The 9,930-nt window shown below is 44.6% G+C and overlaps 1 long non-coding RNA gene across 1 annotated transcript; it reads right to left on the bottom strand.

The window, feature by feature from the left end:
• Window positions 1–5,237: 5,237 nt before the first annotated feature.
• On the bottom strand, window positions 5,238–8,759 carry LOC149327947 (uncharacterized). The gene is made up of 3 exons (XR_016286278.1): window positions 8,711–8,759; window positions 6,530–6,681; window positions 5,238–5,346 (listed from the first exon to the last, which is right to left on the bottom strand). It is a non-coding gene; the product is annotated as an uncharacterized LOC149327947 (long non-coding RNA).
• Window positions 8,760–9,930: the final 1,171 nt, after the last annotated feature.

Raw genomic sequence — 9,930 nt, 5'->3', positions numbered from 1 at the left:
ACGCTCTTGATGTGATCGCACGTGCTCCTTATCAGTGCAGGGACCAGGCTAAGCGCAAGGCCACGCGGTGTAGGGAAGACGCTCGCCGCCAATCTCATTGGAAGATCGATGCCGCAGTGAAACTTGATGACTGGACCCAGCTGACCCCCGAGTCGCCTCGGGAAGGTCAAGTACTGCTGACATTGGCAGCTATCTTCGTCGTGTAGATGAGGTTGCACTGCAGAGCTTCGCTGGCTACTTTCAGGGGATGATTGCTGTCGCCTATTCCGTGGCCAATCCGGGTGATGACCCCGCGTCGCCTTTAGTGACTCATCGACAGCCCGCTGCAGCCGTGTCGGTTTTCCCACACGACGATGGCGAAACGTAACAGTGTATTCAGCTCGTTTTTCCAGGAATTCAGACATTATTCGTTTAGTACGAGTTCCATGCCTTCAGGTTTTGTCCGTTGGTCTGTGAATGCGTTCGCGTTGCGCAGTTGTTGGTGTCCTGAGGCACTGAACTGTATACGGGGCCCTCTAAGAAGCAATCTGCAAGCAGTACAATCAAATAGACCCTCTTATAAAATCTTAACATAAAAAATAGCACTTGCTAGTGTGAGACCCTATAGGCTGGAAATTTTGTCGTCGTGCAGGTAGCCCATTTAGCGACATTTTGTGGTCGCCGGATCTGAGACACTAATTTGTTTCACGGAATCGCCTCTAGTTCCACAGAGATGTGGTTCGAACCTCAGGAATAAATCAACCTGGTCACTGATGCTGCATTTAAGATTCTCTGGGCGGTAGCGATGAACGCACATTGAATACTCGAATGCATATTCGAATATTTGAGAAACTGAAACTTAATGCTGTAAAATATCTGATTTTTAAACTGAAAGAACGTATTCTTGCCTGAAGAAGAAAGACAAAATTTTCCAATTTGTTCGTGAGTGAAGATTTTTAACTTTTTTCATGCAACGTGGAGGAAGTTCTCAGCACGCTATAGCCAGTTTATATTGACAAGAAATGTAACATTTAGTCACTGGATACAAACACCACTTACTACTTATGGTCATGCAATGCAACTAGTGCAGCCGGGTTTCGCCCTGCCCTACACTCTCTGGGCTCTGCGCACCGTAATCTTAGCCAAAAAGGCGGTCGCTAGGAGTGTGCGCTCGAATTTATTCTTGCGGTTCACAAACCTCTCGAGTATTATGTAAAAACAGGAGGTTTTTTCGTCAATTCTTGATTCACGCCTGGCTCACCAGGTAGTTATGATGGAGACTACGCTTCTTTTAAAATGAGAAGTCATTTGCCAGAGAGAGAAAACTATAACGTACCATCCAGATCTGACAGCGCAATACGGAGTTTCTGTACTCGTTGCTGCCGCCGATAAGCACATGTGAGATTCGGTTAGCAGCTAGTTCCCATAAAAATTCCCACTTTTCTACTCAGCCTGAATCAAAAAGCGCAATAATCTGTGCTAGTGCAACGCGCGTGCGGCCGAAACTTCTAAAGGCACCGCTGAACTGTTGTTGCTCTGTTTCGTGCAGTTACGAGCTTATTGTCGTTCTAAGAAGGCTGTAAGGCGCTGGGCACCCACCACCTTTTTGAATAGATAGCTGTTACTTCCCTATAAGAACTAACCAGACAGGTCGCTCCAACAGTTAGATCGGCAATGCGACACCATCCGCGTGTATTCAGAGCAAATAAAAGCATCCCCTTCAGTAATAAATATCATGTTAAGCTTAAAATGCTCTCTAGGTTATAACTACTGAAATCAATTGCTTTCTTTAACAGGATCTGATGGAGGTGATATGAAGCCAAATCACATCGTTCCTACACTCTGGACTGCTCCATATTAATGGCACTATAGTCCCCAATGACGGTAATATATGGGCAATCACTTGCGTTCTGTCAGCGCTGCTGTTAGCGGTTTCCAACCGTCTTGCGCCGTAGTTATCATTGATTTCATTGCCACGCGTATTGTGACATGCTTACTTGCTTTATTTATGAATCGCCTATTGGCGATAAACACGGCACTTGTGTTGAGGGAGCTAGTCAATTAACTCAACATTTTTTCAAGGTCCCGCCGCTGGCAGACCTATCTATATCATATTTGGGGACGCTGGCGCTCTATAGCGCGCATTATGAACGTAGCACACTGCGAATTATTACGGAAGGTGGGGCTATCGACTTGGTGATACTGATGCACAACCACAACTTACGCAGCGCCATTTTGGCGCCTTAGCGCGCGCCCAGGACTTTATCTCTTCCTCTGCTATCACTCCTCTTTTGTGGACGCTCCGCTTCTTTTCGTTGTTTAGCCGCAATCTAGACAGCTCACATACGAAGCCACTAGAAACATTCGCTCGGCATTTATTGGAGATTTCTCGCATTCTGCTGCCGGGTATGCGCTTAACCCTGAAAGCTGGCATTGTGTAAGAAGGCAGGGCTGAATTCAAACTTCAAATCGCTGAGAATACTGGCGCTGGTGCTAAGACTGCCACCTGTGATGGGGATAACTATGCTTAAGCATTGTAGGCCAGTTTCCTTGGTCGGCGGGACCGTGTGCTGCAAGCGCAACGTTTGAAGCAGAGCTCGGTATAGCGCTGCTCCCGAGCCTTCCTCATCCGCAGTCTTAGAAATGAAATAATAAGACGCGCATGCATTTTAAGCCTTCTTTGCATGGTAACGGCGAAGCAGATAAAAGTGAACTTTATACTTTGGCTGTTTTTTTACAAACCGATAGCAAAACGCATGAAAATTTTTTAAAGGCTTCCGTCGAGGAGGTTCACGCGTTATATCACGGGCATCTCTCATTGCGCACTCTTTATTTTCACTAGCTACACTGTAAAAAAATTTGCTCAAGTTTACGTAGAAACCTGGAGGCAATGCGTTGCCGAGCACTTTCCGCAATTCATAAACGGACACTTTGAGAAACACGGCAAGTCCTTAAGGACTCAGTACGTACATCAACCGTAAAAAGAAATTAGCTTACGTATTCCTACGTTTAACTCTTTCGGACCCTTCTCTGTGTAGTCATACGTAAGCCAACCGTAAAAAATTTGTTTACGTATTCTTACGTTTAACCTCTCTTGGACCTTTTTCCGTGTACTCAAGTGATGCGGCTTGTCGCCAATGGCTTGAACAAAACTTTAAAGCCAGACGACCATACTGGCAAGCCGTCTGAAGTCATACTGACACTGCTGATGCATGGTGCGGCCAGCATGATGGCATGGAGTGTTAAGTTGAATATAAGCTGTCAACCGCATCCAGATTCTAATTTGTGTAAATGATCAACGGGTCTTGACTCACGTTCAATCATGTACAATAGCAGTCCAGGTGGAGAAGAAATGAAGTACTATTACACACAAGCTCTTCCTTTATGCATGTTGTGCATTGCGTACATACAAAGCATGTGGCTTAGAATGAAAGAAGAGTGTTTGGGTGAGTAAAGGCACATACGTTTTATTTTCATGACAAATTGCATACATTGTACGTCTGCATATTGCTGTCAGATTCATCTGAAAAGCATAAGAAAGACCTCACTTAGCAAACACAATCAAACTATTCACCACTGACCAACTGGCTTTGTAGGGTCTTGCAAAAATATTTAATGAGAACCAAACCATTACGTTTCATTCACCAAATACACATTTTCTTTATAGGAAAGAAAGTAAAATGCACAGGACCAGGAAAAAACACACAATGTGCTTACCTGCACAACACTGTGTGCATGAATGCCCTGAGCTGCCGAAAAGAAGGTAGCTCAGGATGGGTGCCAAAAACAATTCAATGCAGATACCTTCTAGCTGTCCATAGTACTCACTCCAAATCTTAGTGAGCAAGGAACAATGGCAACATCTTAGTACGGCCGAAAACTTGCCCACAAGCAATGTGCAAGTGCACTTCCCCAAGTCATATGCTCGCTCACAGCTTCCATTATCTCAGCACGGGCAAGAAAATGTACAGATCTCCGATTTCGAATGAAAATGCAGTCATAGATACCGGTCACTGCCCATTGAGGTATTCCAATAAGTCTGCAGTACGCCTTACAAGGAGCGTATCCTCATGCTTTCAGAATGGGCTCTTTGCAGGAATCTAACCAAATGCTGTTGCCATGTGGATCTTATCGAAATGACCCAAAACGATGAAGTGTCCTCATGTGTCTGGCGCAAAAAAGGGCTAAAACGTGAGTCTTTCTGCTTCTTTATCAGCTGTGAAATGTTCTTTATCCTGCTGCTTCGCACAGCCTCAAAGTCTCTTTTTGTCTTTTTGCAAAACTGTTCTATATCAGCACAAAATCTCCCTCACAAACATTTCAGCACCCATGAAGAAGCAGAAATACCCTCGTCTTAGGCATTTTTTCACAAAATACATAAGGAAGGCTCGCCTTTCTGGGCCATTATTTCGAAAAGGTCCATGCGGCAACAAACTTTGGGACATTTTCTGCAAAGAGCACTATAAGTTCTGAAGCCTGAGAATTCATTCCTCATGAGATGCCTGTTGATATGACAGGATACCTCAATGATCTGTTACTGGGGCCTGTGAGTGCACTGGCACTAAAATCAAGGATGTGTACCTTTCCTCGCCACGTGCTGCAACAATGTATGTTGTGAGCAAAAGCATTAAAGGTATCGAAGGACTGTGCTTCCAGCTTGCTTGTGGAGGGAAGCGCAAGAGTCTGGCCATGCTCAGCTGTAACCTTTGCTACTTGTTCATTGAGTTCTGCAGTGAGTACTAGGGACAGAAAGAAGGCACCTGAATCAGCTCGTCTTTGACACCTATCCTGCATGACCTTCTTCTCGTGCAACATAGCAGGCAACTCCATAAGGTCCTTCATGCACATGGTGTCATTCGAGTCAGTGTGTTGCATCAGCTATTTCTTCCCGGTCGTATGGTTTGTGCTATTTTCTAGAAATTCTTTAAGAAATGACTACTTAATCCTCCACTTCCTGAAGACATTGTGCTCGACAGGGCAGTTCCACATGTTGTGCAGCAACCTATCTTTTTTCTCATACGTCAGAGAGGCACTTAGCTATCAAGCAGTGCTTACTGTATTCAGCAGTGAAGTGTACGTGCGAGATATCATTATTTTCAAGTTCTCGCAGTGGCATCTCATGCAAGAATATCGAAATTCTCTTCAATTTGTGCTGATATTTTTAAGGATACGCACTCTTATTAGGTGAAAAACAAAAGCTGGTCACATACGAAACAGCAGAAGCAGAGCACCAAGGTACTCACCAAATGCTTGAAGAGCTGTCTGCCAGTTCTCGTGCCATCCCAAATATGGGTACTTTTGAGTGCACTCCTGTCAATGTCTTCATCACGTCAAGCCACTCCAGCATTTCGGTCGAAAGATTTCCCTCTAAAAAAAAGTAGTTTGTTTTGTTAGACTGGTCATATTTAATTTTACTTTGCACTAGGTACATGGCATTTTACTGCCCTAGACTAAACAATACCAATCATGAATCACCTTTTGAATTTTGTCATATATGATCACAAAATTTGGTGTACGCGATACAGTCTTATAAACTCTGATCAAAATAAAGCTGACATAGTTAAGTATAATTTCTAGAAATGTGTTATCAAGGAAGGAGGCTAACCAGATAACCTGCATGAATGTTTTTAGATGGATGCAAGAGTCGGCACTCTAGCATACAAAATGTAAATGTGTTACTGCGAACACATGGCCGCTCTTTTCAGACAGCCACTGCAAGTGACACAGCCGCTCATCGCAGCAGTGTGGCGCTGGAGAAGGAGCTGAATGTGGTGTTTCGCCTCATCTGCCACTTCGTTTCGATGGCCTTCCAATGAGCCTTTCAAAGAGCACAGCCATGCGCTCGCGTGTTCGCACTAAGAGTGGACGACCCTGTACAATATGGCAGGTTTCATCTTCTAACATGTAACTTCATGCTCCAATCACGATCTAATTATGCAAAAAAATTTTCAACCTTCCATTCTGCATAAAGGAAAACATCCTATGGGCTCTGTTCACAAGCCTCTGCAAGTACACGCGAACTGTGCACGTTTTGCATTCAGTTTTGATAGCTTTGCTCTATATATGACGTCTTGTAGTATAAAACAAAAAAAATGAAAATTTTTCATATTGCCTGAGCTACTGACGAGGTACAGAATATAAATGCAAAATGCCTTTTGTCCCTGCATAAAATTGTTAATACAGATACAGCTGTGCTTAACTGAAAGAACTATTGTGCAGAACTGGGCTATTTGGAATTAATTCGCTGAAGCCAGAAAATGCGTGTAAAATATAGAAAGTCCTAGTTCTTTCTCGGTCTTGTGTTCATTTTTGCTACTCATTTCAACAAACCAAGGCTGAAAAAACATTAAAAGAGGGCCATTCAAAATAGTATAAGTGCAGCAATTCATACGCCTTTATAATGTGGCCATATATCATTATGTTATAGCCAGAGTACCATATCTATTCACCATGCCGGAGCACTGAAAAAAGGTGAAAGAAGTACTAAACGAAGGTTTGCTAATCCCCTAAGCACGTCGCAGAAAAAATGAGGCTGGGTGTGATGTCTCACCTCTGTAGAAATCCAAGTCATGACATTTGCTTCCCCCATGATGAAGGCTCAGCACATAATAAGGCGACAGAAGGTTTGTCATTTCCAAGAAGAGGATCCATAAATACTGCTTCCTGCTCATAAGACAGAGCGGCACTCATTGTAGATTCTACCTGCAATGCAAAAAGCAAAGTTTGTTTGAGTGGACTAAACTAGAAAAAAAAGCATAAAATATATATGGCCAAATGTCTGAACTGAAAGAAATTGAGGGTATTGTAATAGTGAATATGTTAATATATCGCATGTAAGATATGCATGATATTCAACTCAGCTACCATTGGCTTAGCTACTATCTTGTACATTATTATCACAAAAATACTGATATAGTACTATCAGCATTAGTAGTAGCAGCGAAGATTTCATGGAAATAAAGGAAGGGACTTAGTGTTGGCTGTCATTTTCACAGCAGGCACCGGACCAATCGCTAGTGCAAAGGAAACAGGAGAAATGGCCGAAGACCAGGAGGAAGGCAGATAGCATAGGAGGACATGGAGGACATAGGATACAATAGGAAGGCAAGACTTGCATAAAGCAAAATTAAGACATTAGTAAAGATGTACAAAACCAACCACATCACTGTACAGAGTGGAAGACTTTCATTAACCACATTTAGCTCACAATGTGCTCTCATATATCCTTGTAGTAAAATTTGTAATTATTAATACCATAACTCAAGGAGTGAAACGAATACAGGGGTGAAGGGCAGTGAATTAGCCATGGGCGTGATGCTTGTGCCTTCCTAGTAGGAGACAGATTAATGATTCAGTTGAATATCAGGTCTCAGATACTAATAGTTCAATATTAGCAGCTGCACATTGTTTCACGCACCCTTCTAAAACATATGTGCAGCATTTTTCACAAGACAGTGCATGCTTCAGTTGGGGTACCTGCTTGGAGAGTAGTGTACAGTCAGGCTGGAATGAAATATGAGCCACGCGGATGAACAAGACAAATTATTTTGCCTGTGTGCTTTCAACTGTAGTATACAGCTAGCCTAATTCATGTTTCAGGGTAAAGAATCTACTGAAGTACTCATTTACAAGCCTTTTCTAAATGAATATCTCGCTGTAAAGTAGAAACGTACGACATATGTGTGTTTGCATTTCATTCCGCCCTGACTGTACATGCAGAACATGTCTGTAATAAGTATTATTATCAGTGATGGCTGTTACTTCCAACACTAAGCAGATAAGTGAAACCTCCAAGCCCTCCTTGAAGGCAAGAGTCTATGCAGACAAGATGCTAAACGCACTTTGAAGTATGTAGATTTGATATTCAGCACGGCAAATACTGCTACATTAATAGCGAGCACTTCAGGTCAATACATGGTGCCTTTGAAACTTCTTGCCTAAAATTTGCTCGCGAAAATGCAAAACGCATGCAAAAGTGCAATCTGTAGGCACAACAATTCATGCTGTGATAATGCTGGCTGATGTTGCTACTTTAACAATGAAAAATAGCGGCTACTACTCACTTACAACAAACGCTTTCTCTCAGCAAACAACGAAATAAGCAATGCCAGTCATGCAGCCTCTCGTCATTCCTTTTACGAACACAGCCTTTAATGTATTTGGAATGCAAGCCTCCCCGCCAGTGCAGCGACACAAATACACGGAGCTTCGAATGCCAACGATATAAGAGTTAATTTACCACGTCGTCATTATAACGTAAACGATTCACACGCGCTCTGCACCAGGCCGCCAGGCAAAGCCAACTCTTTGATCACGTACTGCCTTGATGCGGTACATGATAGGTTGCACCGAGTGTTCGACGCTACCCAAAAACACGAGCAAGCAGTGTATCCAAGTGAGCGCAAAGCAGATGTAGCCAAGCACATGCAGCAGCCGATGAGCAACCTAGATTATGAAAACGGGCGCACTAAGGCGCGCGTGAAATGGAAAGGAGCGCGAAAGGCGCGCACGCCAAATGCCCCTCCTGAAAAGAATACAGCACGGCGATAATCCAGGCGACGATGGCTGAAGCAGGCAGAATCTCGAGCTGGCACGCTAAGGTGCGCGCGGAGCACAGCACGGACAAAATCCGAAGACGCAGAAGAGTGCGCCGAGAACATGTCGAGAAGAGAGAATAAAAAGAACCGCGGCAGAGGCATGGGGAGGGAGGCGAGCGCTTCGAGAGACGTACCGCCATGGCCTACGTTGTGTCAGGCAGCCGCTCACCCGGCAGGAAGAGCCACTCGGGCCACTACAGGAGCTGCGGCGAAACGTTGTCGGCGTAAGACGCGCGCAAAAACAGTTGAGGGTTACTCTGGTTGCGCGTAGAACGAAGACTGGAACGACGAAAGTGGCGCAATGGCTAGCGTACACCGGCGTTAACCGGCGTGGAACACAACGCCCGAAATGCTTGGCTTAGCTTGGCTTGTTCAACGAACGCGGCAGTCGACAATAGAAGAAGTCGCATGGTACGGTCAACCTTGGAATGCAGGGGAAAAAAAACAGACCGCGGACATTCACGCCGAGGTTGAGAGGAGGATGCCCTCTCCCGAACGGCACGGCGTGCTTCCGGCTCTCTGGTAGGAAAGGTTCCTTTTCACAATGGGCTCATTCCTCCCTTTCTGCTGCCTCTACCCCTGCGAAAAAAGAAAGCTTTACCCAAGGAGAAGCAGAACGGAACTGGACGCGCACCCTCCAAAGCAGTAGTATAGTGTACTACTGCGAGACGCCTCAAAGAGCAGTTGTAGTGAGCAATTCTCTGCGTACTGCTTTCTTGTTTTCCAATGCGTTAATTAAATCAGTTTGTTAAAGTTTAGTCGTATTTATAATTGACATAAAGCGAACGAAACATCTTTGCGTTACGAAAAGAAAGGTAGTTTTTCGAAGGTTGCTGGAAGCGGCTGCAAAATAAAGTTGTTTCTCTCTCTCTGGAAGCTGCTGCACTCTGCTCGGTAATCTACGCCACGCATTAGGGCATTCCGTAGTAAGCACTAAGTGAACGCGAGATTCTTGTGGGCTAGTGACAACGCTTTTGCATACCGAGCTGTGCGCGCTTGAGACAGCACCTCTCTTCGCAGCGAAAGGTAAAATACGACTCCGGCACGACAAATCGTTTGATGCAGAGCAGTGAAATTACACTTACCTTTCACACATCGGTCTTCCGTGCGTCAAAGCGTACTTGCGCCACTGCGTCTAGAAGAACGCAAATTGTCGTTGAAAAGAAAAGCTAAGTGGAGCCGCCACCACAGCAGCGCACTCAGTGGCGTAGGGGTATAAAGGTGACCCCAAGGCACCTACCGAGTTCAAAGCGAGTATCTCTAAAATTTCGGGGGAGGAGGAGGGAGCGGGATGAAAGGTGTATGAGCACCAGCACAACTTGCTTGGCTGCGCACATGCCCCTGGCCTCCCCCA

Source organism: Amblyomma mixtum, chromosome 10 (genome assembly GCF_055824585.1).
Source record: "Amblyomma mixtum isolate Tamu chromosome 10, ASM5582458v1, whole genome shotgun sequence".
Classification (NCBI taxonomy): Eukaryota; Metazoa; Arthropoda; class Arachnida; order Ixodida; family Ixodidae; genus Amblyomma; species Amblyomma mixtum.
Note: the sequence above shows the minus strand (reverse complement) of the source record. Positions and strands in the feature narration are given on the sequence as shown.